Source organism: Vigna angularis, chromosome 10 (assembly GCF_016808095.1).
Source record: "Vigna angularis cultivar LongXiaoDou No.4 chromosome 10, ASM1680809v1, whole genome shotgun sequence".
Classification (NCBI taxonomy): Eukaryota; Viridiplantae; Streptophyta; class Magnoliopsida; order Fabales; family Fabaceae; genus Vigna; species Vigna angularis.
The window spans coordinates 12518022-12536159 of NC_068979.1; the positions used below are offsets into that span (position 1 = coordinate 12518022).

General features: G+C 30.7%; 1 long non-coding RNA gene across 1 annotated transcript; it reads right to left on the minus strand.

Annotated features, from left to right (window-relative positions):
- Nucleotides 1-10551: 10551 nt before the first annotated feature.
- On the minus strand, nt 10552-11657 carry LOC128194355 (uncharacterized). Its single transcript, XR_008245795.1, has 3 exons — nt 11493-11657; nt 11280-11404; nt 10552-11187 (listed from the first exon to the last, which is right to left on the minus strand). It is a non-coding gene; the product is annotated as an uncharacterized LOC128194355 (long non-coding RNA).
- Nucleotides 11658-18138: the final 6481 nt, after the last annotated feature.

An 18138-nucleotide genomic window follows, 5' to 3' on the forward strand; every position in this document is an offset into this window, starting at 1 on the left:
TTTTCAAAAATCGTTGAAGGGTGTCATCCAAACTTTCTGTTAGAGAAGGTTGTTGCTGCCATTGTTGTGGTGGCGGACTATCAAATTCTTCAGCAGCTTGAATGTTTTTGTGATGACAATCAGGTATTTGTATGTACTGTTGAACTGCCTCCTCCAACGTTCTCCTTTTTCCCGATAGAGAGGGTTGTTGTTGCCATTGTTGTGGTGGTCGATTCTTAAATTGTTTGACAGCTTGCCAAAATTGATCATCATCCATGCTTGAGTGAGATCCCACCAGTGGTTGAAATTACCTTAGTAGAATTGAGTGCCCATATAGTTAAATTCTTGACCAAATTGCATCCTGCAAACATTAGGCACAAAACTCTAGGAAATATTTGTTAGCACAAAAAGATATAAAAGAAGATATAAGATCAAAGATAAGAAGATAAAAACAGAAAACAGAAAAAATAAAATAAAATAAAATAAAAACAGAAAAATAAAATAAAATAAAATAAAAACAGAAAAAATAAAAACAGAAATTCAAATTTAAAGTCAAAGATAATCAATAATCACACAAATTAACCAGTTAAACCACGAGTCCCCGGCAACGGCGCCAAAAACTTGATGGACAAATTTGTAAGCACCAAAATATGATGTCACAAACTTGTTTCACAATCGGCAAGTATGACCGAATCGTTCAAGTAATAAACTTGGTAAGACCAAGTATCGTTCTTCCCAAAGGACTCACGGCCTAGTTTAGTTATGTGATTTGTTGATTAGCTAAGACTTAAGAACGAAATATTTGGAGTTTAATATGCAAGACAGAAAATTAAATATGTATGCATGAAGTTTGATCAATGGCAAAGACAAAAGATAAACACTTTCAATGGAATATATGAATGAATATGTTGTTGGGGGTCAATTTTATCTCATCCAGTCTCATACATTTTAGGAATTCATCATTCAAATCATCATTGTTAATGCCACTCTCTAAAGTACCATTCTAGATGGCTTCTCCCTAATCACGAGTTCATACAATTCCTAGCATTCCTAATGATTAGTTCATAAGTGCAGGAGCTTAACGACAACCAATATAATATTGGGAGAAATTCCCCGGATCTAGACTTCCCCGTACGTGTCCGTATCGACAAAACCAATAATCATGCATTAGAATGAGTTAAACAATGCAAGCATTAAGAAAAGAGGAAAAACCCTAACTAATGATGAAAGAAAGCATAAGTCTTAATTAAAAGATGCAAGCATAAATTCCATATATGAGAGCTTCAAGAGATTACATTGATTCCCCAACAAACATACAAGGTTTAGTTCACCATATTCATGGTGAACCTAGATGAATTACAATGAAAGTATGAAAGAATAAACCCTAAAAAGGTGAAGAGGTAGCCTGAGCATCCAAGATCCTCCTTCAAAGGGGTGGAAGAGAGAGTGTTTGCCTCGTTTCTGCCAAAGATACCTAACCCTAGGAAACCCTAAAGCTTAAATACCATTCGTAAATTACAAAAAGTCAAGCCCAAGCCCATTAAAGTGCCGCTCAGCGGTAAAATACCGCTCAGCGGTGATTGCGCGTCTCGTTTTCTCCCCTCAGCGGCCATTTTGCCCCTCAGCGGACCTCCCGCAACCTCTTGAGTGCCGCTCAGCGGTAAAATACCGCTGAGCGGTGACTTCGACTTCTTCTTTTTGCACTCTTTGATTCCTTTTTTGATTCTATCTCTCTCCTTCTTCACTTCTTTCACTAAATTCACCTTAAAACCTGCACAAAAACACTGAAATCAAGCATAAACCTGTCCAGCTCTCTTATTTCTGAAAATATAGATAAAAGGCATGATTTCAAGCTAGTTTCTAAGTCTAAAGGTTGCTTTTAGTATCAATTTTAAGCATGAAAATAACAGTTTTTCAACTGTTATCACAACCCCAAACTTAGAACTTTGCTTGTCCTCAAGCAAACAAAATGTAACTCAATCTCCAACCAATTCATATGATGGTTCACTCATTCAAAATCCTTTTCTCAAGATAAGTAACAACTTCACTCAAACTTATGACCACAAGTTCATTCAAGATGTGCACATGCTTTAGTGTTCACAAAGTCATTTAAATTCCAACAACTGCTATTTTTCATGAATGATCAATCAATTAAGCATGGATGTTCATGTGCCTATGGAATATTTCCTCACTAGGTAAAATGTTTCACTCAACACACCAGTGTATAAGAGGTAAAGTGTTTCAGTCATTCACTCCACTATCACAATGTCACATGAATCAACTTTGCCTTTCATTTTACCACAATCAAAAACATTCACAAGCATGCATCATCACAAGGACTTTTCAATGGCTTATAATGTGGCTGGGCTAACAAGAAAATTGGTTTTTCTGGATCACAAAATCCTTGAGTTAAGAGAATCATAACAACACAATCATCTTATTCATTCCCAACTTTCTTTTACCTTTGCATTTGCATTGAGCTTTACTTCTTTTTCTTTTCTCTTTGCATATTCTTACTTTTTAGCTCTTAGCTCAATGCTTTTCTTTTCATGTTTTCCCAACAACCCCAAACTTGAACATTTAACAATACCATACAAGATCTTCTACTTAACTCAAGGTAAAGATTTTCAATCAAAGGTTTTCAGTGTATGTTCAAGGCTAAGGGTTCAAAGGATAGAACACAACGTGTTCTCTTTTAGTAGGCTAACTTTATGAATTTGGCCAATAAAAAGGGTTCCAACAAATGGCCTTGATCACATGATGCACAACAAGCAATTGATTCAATCATAGAAAACCTGGGCAAAATCATTCATGCTTTCAAAATAATAGCATTCAATCATACCAAAAACTCTGGAGCTCAAAACCTCACACATAAGCTCATTCACATTTGACATACACATCCTGCTTAATCTCACAATCACAATCATGATATCATGCATTTGTTCACAAAGCTTGTGAACCACCTTTATAAGCATTTTTAATGTGCACATCTATCTCAACATCAATCAATAAGCATCATCAAGCAGTACTTATCACTTATTCCACAACATGTATGGGATGACATTTCGTTAGATTTTATCATAAATCTTCCAAATTCCAATGGCTTTTCAACTATTATGGTAGTGGTCGATCGACTTTCCAAGTTTGGAAGGGTTCCAACAAATGGCCTTGATCACATGATGCACAACAAGCAATTGATTCAATCATAGAAAACCTGGGCAAAATCATTCATGCTTTCAAAATAATAGCATTCAATCATACCAAAAACTCTGGAGCTCAAAACCTCACACATAAGCTCATTCACATTTGACATACACATCCTGCTTAATCTCACAATCACAATCATGATATCATGCATTTGTTCACAAAGCTTGTGAACCACCTTTATAAGCATTTTTAATGTGCACATCTATCTCAACATCAATCAATAAGCATCATCAAGCAGTACTTATCACTTATTCCACAACATGTATGGGATGACATTTCGTTAGATTTTATCATAAATCTTCCAAATTCCAATGGCTTTTCAACTATTATGGTAGTGGTCGATCGACTTTCCAAGTTTGGGCATATCATTTCATTAAAAGCTGCTTATACCAGTAAAGTGGTTGCTGGTACTTTTATCAATAATATTGTTAAATTGTATGGGGTGCCTAAATCAATTGTTTCAGATCGTGATCGCATTTTTATCAGTTCTTTTTGGAAGCATTTGTTCACAGCTGAAGGAACTACCTTAGCCATGAGTTCTTCATATCATCCACAATCCGATGGCCAAACAAAAAATTTGAATAAGACTCTTGAGATGTATCTACGGTGCTTTATCTTTGATAATCCAAAAGGGTGGTGCTCAATGCTGCCATGGGCACAATTCTGGTATAATTCTTCATGGCATCATAGTATTCGCATGTCACCTTTCAAGGCTTTGTATGGTAAGGATCCTCCTTCGGTTTTGAGATATGAAACCAATGTACAAGATCCTGTTTTAGTTCAATAGTTACTGCGGGATCGTGATGCTTTGTTGCAGAAATTGAAAGCTAATTTGTTTAAGGCTCAATAGTACATGAAAGTCCAAGCTGATAAAAGACGCAAATTTTTGTGTTTTGAGATAGGAGATTGGGTGCTTGTGAAATTGCAACCATACAGGCAACATTCAGTGGTTTTGAGAAAAGTTCAAAAATTAAGTATGCGTTATTTTGGACCTTTTGAGGTGATTAAGATTGGTGAGGTCGCTTATAAACTCAATTTACCAGATTCAGCTCGTATCCACCTGGTGTTTCATATTTCTTTACTTAAGAGATTTGTTGGGAGTCCTTCGCAATAGTATTTACCCTTGCCACTCACTACAACTGAGTTTGGTCCTTCAGTACAACCTTTCTTGGTTTTAGATGCCCGCATAGTCATGCGTCAGTCCAAATCAATTCCACAAGTGTTAATTCAATGGGACTCTTTGGGACCTTTAGCCGCAACATGGGAGGATGTTCAGGAAATTAAAGAGTCTTTTCCGTAGTTCAACCTTGAGGACAAGGTTGCTTTTGATGGCGGGAGTATTGTAACGTGCACAGAAAATGCTAAAGAGAGAGATAAGGAAGGAAAGGTTGTTAAGCAGAAAATCCACGTGGCTAATGATCCGCAAGATGAGGTAGTGAGGAAAAACGTGAGGCAACGAAGGGGGAATATTTTATTGAAGGACTTTGTGCAGTGAGAAAATGTGTGTGTGGTATGGACCTCTCTGTTACTCTTCTATGCTCCATTCTCTCTCTGACAATTTCTGATTTTGCCTTCCTCTTTTCATATTAGGTTCTGCATAGTCATGGATGACGTGAAGAACTTTTTTTTATAAACGTTGTTGCTTATCTCTTGAAATACTGGATATTGAAATTGCTCATTTGGTCACTCTGAATAGACACTTTATATTGCAGAATATTCTAGGGTTGCTTTATACATATAACATTTCAATAAAAGTACACCAATAATGTTTTTCATGAAAAGAATATCTTCTCTCGTTTCTTTTGGTTTGGGTTATATCTCCCGCATCACGTGATATTTATTTTTTATTTAAAAATAAATAATAAATAAACAACTTCAAAATAAAAAATAAATATTTCTTATGACGTATTTTCCTATAAAAAAATATTAAATCATAAAATAAAGGGTACGGGTATGTGTCGGCTTATGTTCGGTCTCTTTTCTTTTCTTTTTTTCCCATCATGTTTTTTCAAATAGAAGAATACAAAAATCTTTAAAAAAAACAATGTCAATCTTTGTCGGGGTTCACTTTTCGAAAATCTCAAACAATCCATAATAATTTTCAAACAAACTTCACAAACTTTTTTCTAGATAAAGAACTACGTGATCCCTGATTGTCCATCATAAATGGATATACGTAGGAGCAAGGTCAATCCTTGTCGGGTTCATAAATCAAAAAATATGTTTTTTCTTATTAGTTTCTTTATATATTAGTTTTAGAGAAAATTAAATATTTTTAAAAACCACGGCAACTTTATATATTTAATTAAAGGTGTTGCTTTTAGGCAAGCGTAGTAGGGTGCTAATACCGTCCTTACGCGTAACCGATTCCCAAACCTAAAATCTAGTTTTTGTAGACCATGTCTTATTTTATGGTTTTCCATAGTTTTTCGAGAATAAATTATAGTGGCAACTCCCAAAATCTTTTTCTTAGCCCCGTTTGTTTTCGGCTCGCCGTCCCGTCGCGATCCCGGTTGCGACACTCCCCTTTCCCATTTTCAACCCCTATAAAAGGGGTTTTGTTGCAATGTAATAAGACATAGTTTACTTTAATATCTCATATATCTCTTTTGCTTGGTCAACCATTGATCACTTAACATATAGAGCAGTCATAATGTTTGAAGAATATAAAGTAGGAGCTTCTTTTGATAATTGAAGCAAGTTGTATGCTTCTTGTGTCTTTTCCAGGTTGTCAACTTTTTCATTCAATTTGATCAAAGAATTATATATAGCTGGATTCCCTGACAAGTTTGCTTTGTTCATTTCATCAACATAATTGATGGCTTTTTTAACCTTTCGAACATTAGAGAAACATTGATCAATACATCGTAAACTATGACACATGCCGCAAGAGTTGTTGGTGAATTCTGGTATAATTGTAAATTCATTTTGAAGTTGGAATGAATCTTTACATAGTGTAGAATTAGTTTTCTGATTTTATCCGGTTTGATTCATTTTACATAGTGTACAATTAGTTTTCTAATTTGTTTTCCTTTTATTTTGGTTTGCACCTTTAATCTTTGCTTATTCAATTTGGTGAAATTAGTCTAGGTATATGATACTTTCGCTTTGGTTGTAAATTGGAGATAGTAGGTTCTGATTTTTTTTCCAGTTTAATTTTTTTTATAAATTGTATAATGTGTAGTAGTTTAGCCTTTGGTTTGGTCCTTGTTAAATCTAAATGTACATTTTCAGAATACCATAGGTAGTTGTTTTGTTTTTGTTCTGATGATTGGTAGGGTTAATAATATATTTCTGACTTGAACAAACATGGATCTGAAGAATTGAGTTAGAGTTACCAACTTAAGTTCTGAAATAAGAACTCAAAAACCCCAAAGAGGGCTGAATCTTATAGGAAGTCTTTGACTGTTTTGTTGCCTTATTTGATTTGATAGATGATACTCTTATATTAGTTCTTAAATTCAATTATGTTTTAGTTTAGGTGTTTATGGCCTACAAGAAGGTAAAAGTTGTACAAGTGTTGAGACCATAGAAATAATAAGGCTATCATAAAAAAAAATCGTCTTCTAAATTTGTGTCTGCATGCTTGGTTCTGCCATATGTATCTGAATGTATATAATATAATGTACTAGTTATTGTTCTCTTGTGTAGGTTAAGCTATTCGGGCGAGCGAATCCACATTGCCATCTTTAGATCTCGAGCTAAACGGGGAAAGATTAGTTGTTGATGCCAACTTTGCTTATGCTGGAATTGGAATTATCAATGACACTGAAATCCAATTTGTAAGTCACATCACTTGCTTGTGTTCCAACTGTGTTCAAAACCCATGTTCAGAGGGTCCAAATTTTCAAACATAAAAATATTTATTTAATTCTATGATTTATTTATGTACAAAAAATTATCTGGGAAGATTTGGATCATATATACATGATATGGTTATATATTAATAACATGTGTAGTATCTCCATTAGTTCTTTAATAGTTGAGATGGATAACGATTTAGAAAGGTGTACAAAACAGACTAAGACTAGTGATATTTTTATACCCTATTCCTATATCCAACTTTTAAATTGTTATGTGAAAAGACTCCCGTGTTTTTCTTGTAATTGACTAATAAGAAAGAAAAAAGGTGGAAGAAAAAATGAAGGAAGAATTGAATATATATATATATATATATATATATATATATATAGATAAATTATTTACAAGATTGAATTGCAGGTAAACATAATCAGAATATATAGACAACTACAGTACTGGGAAGAATACCAGCAGAGGGTGAGTGCTCTTATAGGACCTGAACAAACTCAAGGCTTAATAGAAGGAGCATTAGTCCTTATCATTCTTTGAGGTAACGACTTCGTCAATAACTATTAGGCGTAGGTGTCTTTAGTGGGTGTTACTAATTTATGATTGTTTAAGTGGTTTGGTATATTATATTATATAATGCATTGTTTTTTTATAAGGTCGTGGTCTGTGTTGAGAAATATAGTGTATGTGAATCTTTTTGTAGAAACAAGTTCAAGATGTACTAAGATAAAAGTGGTGGTGTTGATAGTGCAAAAGTTTGAAAAGTTAAAACATGGTTGACTGTAACTTTTATTAGACTTGTAGATGTGGTAAGAATCGAATAATAGGCACTGTATAACTACTAGGTGTTTTGAGTTATGAAATGTATAAATGAGTGAAAGGAAGCAAGGTAGTGCTTTGTCTAAAGTCTAAAGTAGAGTAATAGAGGATGGGCTGCTTAAATTTATGTTCGATGCTTTTAAGTTTTGCAAAGATGATAATTGAGCTAAATTTGTGGATTGGAAATTGGAAGTATATATGTTGTGTTATTTCAATTGATTCTGATTTCATGTGTTTTGATTCCTATTAATAGCTTATATGGCTATCTAAATTTAATAATATTGCCATGCTAGATTTAATCTACTTTCATAAAGTAGGACCAACTAAAATAAGTTTTAGAAATTATTGATTGCTCTAAGTGTACTAATTTTCCATTATGCTTGATGATATGGACTACTTTGTTGGAAGTTAATGATTCTCCCAACTGGTTGTTAATGTCAATGTTTGGGAATAAAATGACGAAATGTCGTCTAGTAGATTATGTTGCTTTAAGGTTCATTATATAAGTAATTTGCTTGATTGAAATGGTTCTGAATAGAGGTAAGGGTCTTACTTTGTTGCTTAATATTTTAATGAACCAAAGTTAATTGAACTTAAGGGAATTTTATATAATCTAGATGAGGATGGTAATCTGGATTGTGTGTATGTGGGGAATGCTAGTTATGACAATTTTATGTGATTGAGTGGATGTGTACTTTGTTAATGATCAGGATGGTATATGTATGTGTTTATAGGTAGTGTGAATCATGTATAGACTGATTTTTGGGAATGAAGACTAGTTGAAGGTGTGTAAGGTTTTACTTAGTTTTGGTGAAAAGACAAACCTTATCTCCTTACTAACCTCTGATCTATAATGAGGAGTAAAGATAAAGTAAAGGTCTTAATCAGATAAGGTTTTATATATGTCTGGACCTTAAATAGACATGTTGTAGAAATTGTTGGTTTCAGAAACATTGTTAAATGAAAGAACATTATTATAAGTGTTAGTACTTTAGACGTGTATGTTTGTAAATGAATGATGAGATTTTGTTGTTTGTTATACGTAACTTTGTTGTATTTTTTTATATATAAAAAATGGTATATGCATTTTCCAGTATGTTAATGTAAACAATCACAGTTCTTCCTCCTTATATTATAAAGAAGAAATCAAGTCTTGAAGTATCATATCATAATAAGATTGAACCAAAGGAAAATTGAATGAAAACCTCTATGATGTTGTAGTAAAACTATTTTGCAAAATGTAATTATTAAATCTGGTTTTTGAATTTATTTTGTTGTGAGAGATTTGTCCAGATATGTCTTGAATGTCAAGCTTTGATGGCTTCAACTTGTTCGTTTTAGTTGTACAATTGAAGAACGGTAAGGCCATGTTTGTAAAGGAAAATATTAATTCAAATTACATGTTGCTTAATATATATTGCACTTTGGCAACACTCTAACTTTTTTATTTTATGGACATGTAGTCAAAGCATAGAGATACTTCGAACAATCATTATGGAAAAAGAGGTTTGAATGCACATGACGATTTATTATTTGTTTAAAATTGATTTCCTGAAGTGATGTGTTTGATTTGTTGAATTGTTTACTCTGATATATAGGTTTATGCACGACATTTATGCAGGAAAAATTACTTGTCGCATGTGAACACATTATTAACGGCTGTGCAAAAGTCATGCATACAGAGAACTCCTTTTGCATGGCTATTGTCCATTGTTGTAGATGTAAAAATGAGTAGGACACTACTTTTAGAATTGGGTAGTAGATGGTTAGAGAGAAGGGGAGGATTTGAAGTTAGGTATGTGTTTATTCAATTTACAAAGTTAGATGTTTGCTTAGGTTTAGGGGTTAGGGTTCACAGAGAGATGTTTAAGTTTTTTAAAGAGGAAGGTGACTGTCATAGTAGGAGATTGTTTGATATAATTGATGTAAGTGTACACAATGTTTATGAAGAACTTATAAAAGAGGATGAAGTGGTTGATGTAATCGGACATTTTATTCCCATCATATTTAGGTATGTAGTCCCATAACTCCATATATTTAATAACCAACATACCACAATCAAACCTAAACATTAAAGAGAGATTATAAACATCACATATATCACATAATCCAATAAATTGGTTATTCACAAGGTCACTAACGTATATGGTTGCATTGACAAATCTTCTCGAATGACCTTTAATTCCCGCTCCTTATAATTTGCCTCTTTGTCAATCATAATGAATAAGTCTTGCAAAGTAGCAACCTTACAAATTTATATTGAACAGATTGAATACTATTGTAAACCTTGTACTCTAAAATAATATTTGCCTTAAAAAAAACAAGAGTACCACACTAATTGTCTTACCATAGCCTTGTCAATAGCATTTCTTGACCCCCTTTTATGATCAAGAGAATCCAAAATGAACAATTCCCTTGATTGGCAGTTCAACGAATAACACCACCAGTGGTCATCAACAACAGTGAGCATAAACAACTAAAGAAGCATTAAGATTGAAAGGAATTGTGGTAATTTGTTGCTTCCAATGGTTGTCGCTTTCTTTTTGGTATCTTCATTCTTTCAATAACCATTGTCTACACAAATTGCATCAGAAAAATTACTTCAAACATATGTACTTTATTACAATGAAATAAAAATTAATAATTAACGTACCACAAAGAATGATTGAAACAACACCGACTAATAATTCCTGTTTTGTGCAATTGATTATACATCATCATACTAGTGGCAAACAACATAACGTACACCAAAACTTCATCAAACTTATTCACCCACATAAATGGTTCTTATTATACAAGTTTTGGTTCATAACAAAACTTAGCATGTTATCAATCTTTCCACGAGGTCGTAAGCATTGCAAGTATGCTTTGGTCAAGATGTTGTTTGACACCTCCACAAGCGCTCTATATAGAAAACAAATTCATGATAATGTTCATTTCAAATACATTTATAAATCATACAATTTATATATATTATTTTGTTCTGTGTAACTTACTGATCACCATCATTATAAAGAGTTGAAGTGCAGGTGGTGTAAAGACGTGCACAATCAATGTTACCCCATCCACAAAATTCACAATAGCTAGATCTCTTATTTTTTTCATCTATGGAAGGTCCCTCCATACCATCATTAAAATATGGCATCTCATTGTAAACCTCTTCTTAAAGACGCCTTATTTTCATTTGTAACTCCTCAACTCGTTGTGCATGGTTACCAACTCTTGTCCTCAACACCCTTTACTCTTGCACAACTCTAGCAAAGTCAAAATTTTCGTCATTTGACTTAGGATTAGTCTCCCATCAAAAGTAAGTGATTCTTTTATTTCGTCATTGTATAATTGTTCTTTAGTCAAATTGCAATCCCACAATATCTTCAAAAGCAAATACAATTTTACATTACCAACAAATCATATTAAGAAAATAACACGACAAATCTAACCAACATATAAAAGAATGAAATTACCTTAGTTCGTTCAAAACTTGATTTTATTCTTTTCCTTTTATCTTTAATTATACTCAATCAAGAAATTGAGGATAAATACATCTTCCACCAATATGATACAAACTTATGTGTTCAACAACCCACAACTGTAAAGTTCATCACAATAGTTAAAAATATTTCCAAAAATAACAACATTTATTTCGTAAGAATTAAATAAATAAATTAAAAACACACCTGCAAAACTGTTGCACAACCAGCTATGTGTATAACTTCGTGGTAACTTTTGGGGTTTTATTTATCGGATGCCCGATTCAAACTACTAACTATCAAACTATGTACAACATCACCCCAGTTATATACATTTAGTTCATTAATGTTATCTAATTTACTAAAAGGGACACTATTTATGTATAATTCCTTGGAAAATAAAATACTCTAAATGCTAACAAAATATACAACCTATAAAAAGTGTCAACACTTTTTTTGGTTTTAAATTTTTTATGTGTCAACTTTTCCATTATACTTATAATTGTGATGTCCTCATCCCCAACCAAGTTATTGAAAATCCCACCAACATCATTTTCCAAATTAATACTTTGACCAACATTGGGTAAACCTAAAATAAAACAAACATCCTCAACTCTAAAAGAGACTAAATTCTCCCTAATCCTAAAAGCCTTATGAACTACATCCCACCTACTAATTAACTCTACAAGAATGGGGCTAGAAATACCATATGCTCAACCATATCGACTAACCATTTGAAAGGTGTCAACATTAATCGTCCCTTTTGAAAGGATGATAGGCAACCATTCAATTCAAGTATATGTTGGGTTTGGACTCGGTGCCTAACTCTAAGTGTACCCTGCAAGTATAAATCAAAGCATATGTTTGTAAATTGAATACAACAATCTATTCAATATTAAATTTAAACACTTGCACCATACTTACCGTTTCACTAAGTTCTTTGTTCATTTCACTATATCCTACACATTTTTCAAAACACAAACAAAATCATTGTATAATATGAGAGTCAGATGTTCAGTTTAATATATTGGTACGTAATTAGGAATGTTAGGTTAACCTTATTTTCTATCAGGAATAGCTAAATAGTCCAACAAAAATTGATAAATTTAGTTTGAGGTTGTCACTACTTAAGATTCAAATCATTGAAAGTGGAAAAAGGAAACGAGAAATGATATTTTTTCAGAACGATTACAAGGTTCATAGAAACAAGATCTCGCAGCAAACTCTTGCCTTTTTCATAGTTGTATTTGGTGTCACCAGCATACTTCAATGTTATCTTAAAAGCACCAACTACAGGGGAAGTTAACCAAGACCAATATGATGAATTAATGGAGAAACATTATGATACACTTCAATGTTATCTTAAAAGCACCAACTATAGAGGAGTTAACCAAGACCAATATGATGAATTAATGGAGAAACATTATGACACAAGACCACTTGTCTAAAGGGTTGGGAAGGCACGACTTATAAATAAGTATACATATCCTACAAAAAATGTTTTATGAACAATACATCTTGTCAAAACTGAATCCTGCATCATGCAGTTCGATTCAACCAGCCAAAGTTAGACATAATAACCAATATTTTAATGGGACATTACACACTTAAGGACATGTTCATAGGGGATTAGTCTTTTAACACCCAAAAAGATAGAGAAAGTAGCATAAGGTAGTGGACAAATAAGGCCTATATGCTTCACAAATCAAACCAAATGTTTCAATCATTTTTAGGCACTATAAAGATTTCTTATAAGCTACCAGACTGCCTACTGATTAGGATGGATATCTATGTTTACATATTAAGGTTCTGGAAATCATTCTGCCACATCTAGGAAAAGGAATATTAAGCCTAACTACAAAGCCCCAATATAAAAAAGAACTATTTCTCGAACATAAAGAAAATAGCGTGGGTGAAATGAAATAAAATTAGTTTATATTGGACAAGCATGGTCCAATGGAAATTACCTCCTTTAATGCCTCACACTAAAATAATGTAGCATGTGTGATTTATTATCAACCAATATCGTAATTTAAAATTCATGAATCCAGAACTAGGACTTGTACGTCAAAGCAATGCAATATATCAAAAACAAAGTAATGATAAAAACACTATAAAATGATTGAAAAACCACTTTGTCAAACCGTATATAATTAAAGCCTACTCACTTCAGTCATTCACAAATACAAATCAAATTTAGTCTACCATAATATATGAAACTACGTCACTCGACATTTAAATCTTACATAATATGGTATGCATCTCAATAAACTTATGGTGCAAGGCAAAAACATAAGCTACATAGTAGCATTCTCACACAAAAACCAAATGACCAAAATACATATCATAGATCAATATTTCAAGGCATCATACGGTCAAGACAAGGATTAGCTCCCTTACCTCAAAGTCACCTACGAGAGACATGAAAAAAATCAAAACGCCCACGGATGGTGCAAAACCCCTAAACTTCAGAGGCGACACAATGATGCAAAACCCCTCAACTTCACAGCCACCGAAAACCTGCAGAACCACTGATTGGGAGTGACACAATGATGCTAAACTTTCACACCTACCAAAAACCCCCACAACCACCGATTGAACCAACTTAACAACAGAAATGGGAATAAAGGACAGCAATGAACATCAAAGAATAATAGAAGAGAAAAATAACCTAACTAGAGTGTTCGAACAATGGAGAATAGTGAGGACCGTAAGGAAAGTGATCAAAAATTTTTTGCAAACAATGACGTGAAACGTGTCAAATGAATGTAACCTCCACGTCAGCCTGTCAAGGTATTATAACATTTTTTAAGTTTATTTTAGGCATTTTATACTACCTTTTTAAATTTAGTTACTTTTTAAATATAACATTTAAATTTGGTTTAGAATATCTATAATTTTAAATCGTGCGATTTTATAATCTTAAAACCATGTTTATAAAGTTGTGTTCTTTTCTATGTTAGCAACCATTTTTTACATGTGGACAAGTTTAATGTGGCTTAAAGTAAAAAGTGCTCTAGTGAATTTTTCTACATTTTTAATTCTTTTCCGAAAACTACTTTAGTATTTAGTTATGCAAAAATCAATCCTTAGAAAAAAAAAATGTAACTCGTCATACCAAAGAAATCTGATGTATTGTCAACACCAAAATTAGTCATATAAACTAAAAATCTATTTCTCTCTAATACAAGAAACTTTAAAATTATATTAACTCCAAATCTTACTAGTGTCACCAAAATTCCACACAAAATAATATAAAAATAAAAAAATATATTATAAAAATATATAATTGATTTGAAAAAATAATCCTAACTCAATAGGTAAGCTGAGTGTAGGAAAAATTTTGATAGTTGTGTGTGATTATAAAGTTTATAATTTTCATTAGAAAAATTGTATTTATAATTGTTCAAAAATATTGCATAATAAGGATTTCAGTAGTGTTGTCAAAATGGGTTGTAACCCGCAAGTCAACCTGGCTCACCACGGATTTTAGTCGGGCTGAGTTTGAAAAAAATGCAATTTTTTTATGTGGATTAGTTTTCAATCCGGCTTACGCGGGTTGAACCCGTGGTGAGTCGGGTTGACTCACCAACCCACCTAATTTAATTTAATGATTTAGTATTTTGTGTTTTAATATTATTAGTTAGCATTTTTTTTATTATATTGTAGATGGGATAAAAAAAAAGATGTTTCAAAAGAGAAAAATATTATAATTTATCTATTCAAGACTCTAATATTATAGATGAATAAGTGATATAGAAATTATTAATATTAAAAATTTATTTATTCGCTTTTGTGCTTGTTTTTGGATTACGCTTGGATGGTATAATATTTGTTTTTGTTTTTAATTGTCTTTGGAGAGTTTAACATCGTTTTAAAGTGAACTTTATTTAGATTTGAATTAAAAAAATTTATAATTTTTTTATTTTAAAAAATCTTATAATTAAGTAAGCTAGGTTCGAATGTTTCAGCTGACTAATAAATAAGTCGGGTTGGATTGACTCACTAAGGGACCAACCCGTGGTGGACTGGACCGGGTCGAGCGAGATTATCCGTTTTGACAGTTCTAAATTTCAGTTTTGTTAAATAAAATTATATACCATGTAACTTTTTTCAAAAAAAAATTACACAATGCAATTCTGTCTACAAAAATTTGCAGGTTTATAATTTTTTTCAAAAATGATTTACCTCAATAATATTTCTTCTTAGTATTTGTGGATATAAACCTGAGAGGTTCAACCACAATAAATTTCTTATATATATATATATATATATATATATATATATATTTATAACTTTTGTTATTATTTATGTGTGCTTGTGCTTAAAAAATTATTTTTATATATCATGATTTTCAACAAACTCACTTCTTTATTTGAGATATCTCAAATAGAGTTATAATCTCTTTCTAAATGGAAAACTTGTGTTTAATTTTATCATCAATAAAATGAAGGTATTTAGTTGTTTATAATAAAACCTTAAGATCTTGTTTGCATTTGAGTATTTCCTATTTATGAGGATGGGAAAGAATGAATGTATCTTGTTCTTTATTTGGAAGTGCAGATTTAGTGATGGATGAGAGGACTGTATCCTTCCATACATGCAAAGATTTGAGGTCTCAAATATGATATTACAAATCTAACCTTTTTTTAATCCTCTTCTTTCAAAACTTTTTTACATGTTTTGCATGTGTTATTACATACATATGTAGTTATAATAATATATTAACTTTTTTAATTATATTATTTCAAATAACTTTTACAAAATATATATTACCTATAAATATCATTTTATAATATTATTATCATTAAGGACAATTTGATAATTTAAATTTTTGAAATATTAAATTTTTTTTTAATCTATTATATCAATCAAATACTTCACAAACTTTTACAAATTTTATTTTCAAATCCACTTTCAATCACTTCTAAATTCCTTAAAAAAAAGCAACACATACTTTATTCTTAAATTCCCTTAAATTTATTTTTCCTCAAATCATTCCACATAAGGAAACACGGCCTAAAAACTCTACGAGTGATTCAGAATTTATATATATTCTTATAACATCCATCTCAAAAAAATTATTACGTAGACAAAAAATATATTTCTTTACTAATGTTCAAACTTTACTTTATTAATTATTATTAAATCAATTAATTGTAATACATATAATAGAAACGCATACAATCATATATTTAATAGGAAATTCGAAGAAAAAATACTTACATTTATTGAAATTTTTTATAATGCTTTTATAAAAGATCAATTTTTCTTTTAAAAAAAGCATGTCGTATATAAGTGAACTCAGTCAGGTACTGGTGACGAGATAAAAGTAAAAAAAGTTTATCACGTAATTCCCATCTAAAATATCTACAATTCTTCTTACACTATACTCTTGAATAGAACATGTTTGCTTAATTCTCCTTATCAAGAAAACGGTAAAAAGGTTGTAATAAGAAAAAAGAGAATAAAATATATTAATACAATGTTAATATTCTTTATCATGTTAAAAACAAACATACATATAATTGATAAGAATGAGATGAATCGGAAGAGAGAAACCATTATAATGTTAGGAATATTTAATATAATTTAAAAGAAAAATAAATAAATTATGTTGTTAGTAATGTTTTTATACATTATTAATGTGATGAGTAATTGTTGTTTATAGATGAAATATTTTTAATTTAATTTAATTTAATTTATTTTATTTTTATCAAATTTATTACGAATTAGTATTTTATTTAATAGATTTATTATAATTTATTTTTATATATATATTTTTATCTATAATAATCCATTTTCGTATCAAGCAAAACACTTCAAAAATAACAAAGTGTTTTCAATCTTATATTATATATTATTTTTCAAAACATTGGTGTCCATAAGGTTTAGATATTCTTCCGTATATTTGATTAATCTAATTAATTATTATGTTTTAAGAGAAAAATACATATTATTTTTGTTTTGGTCTATGTCTCGTTCTAATTTTTTTTAATATTTCTTCATTTATAACTATACGCTCCTTTGTTATAAGAATTGTTTGGCTTGATGAATATCTTTTCATTTATATATTTGTTTTATATGTTATTTTTTTCTAATATTCTTAGAGAAAAATATTATTATTTCATTTTATTCATCATTATTTCTTTTATTGTAAATGTCAAAAATAATGTTAATAATATGTTTGTGATGGATATGATTAAGTTAAACCTAAAAAATCTAACTTTAAATTGTTTTTTTTAATTGATTTTTCTATTATATTAAGTAATGCTTTAATATCTTTTATCTTTAATGCATGTTTATGATAAAGATATTTTATATCATGATATTTTAAGTGTTTTGTACGATAATATTTATGAAATAATTTGTTATGTTTAAATTCTTATTGAATTATGGAAACACTTGAAATAAAATATGCTTTTGTAAAAAAAAGAATATTATATTGGTATTTTTATAGAAGAATAATTTAATTTCAAATGACTAATAATAAATCTATTTTTTTATAAGTTTCATGAAGTTGAAAGTATTGTTTATGACATAACATTAAAAGGAATTATTTTGCTTTTAAAACTTGTATTTTTTATAATCTGATTGTTTAAAAGATAAGCTTGAAAAAAAATGATGTTTATGTTTTTGCGAAAAAAAAGATTTTTTTTTTCTCAAGAATGCAGAGAAAGTTTAAAGGATGGGTGAATTATGATTTTTACTGTTTTAATATTATTTTATTAATTGAAATTTACACTTTTATCGCATATTTCTTTTCTTGCAAATAGTACACCCCTGAAAAAACACCATTAGAATCTATTTCCAAACTTGAAGCTAATATTATTACTGTTGACTCTGATTTGCT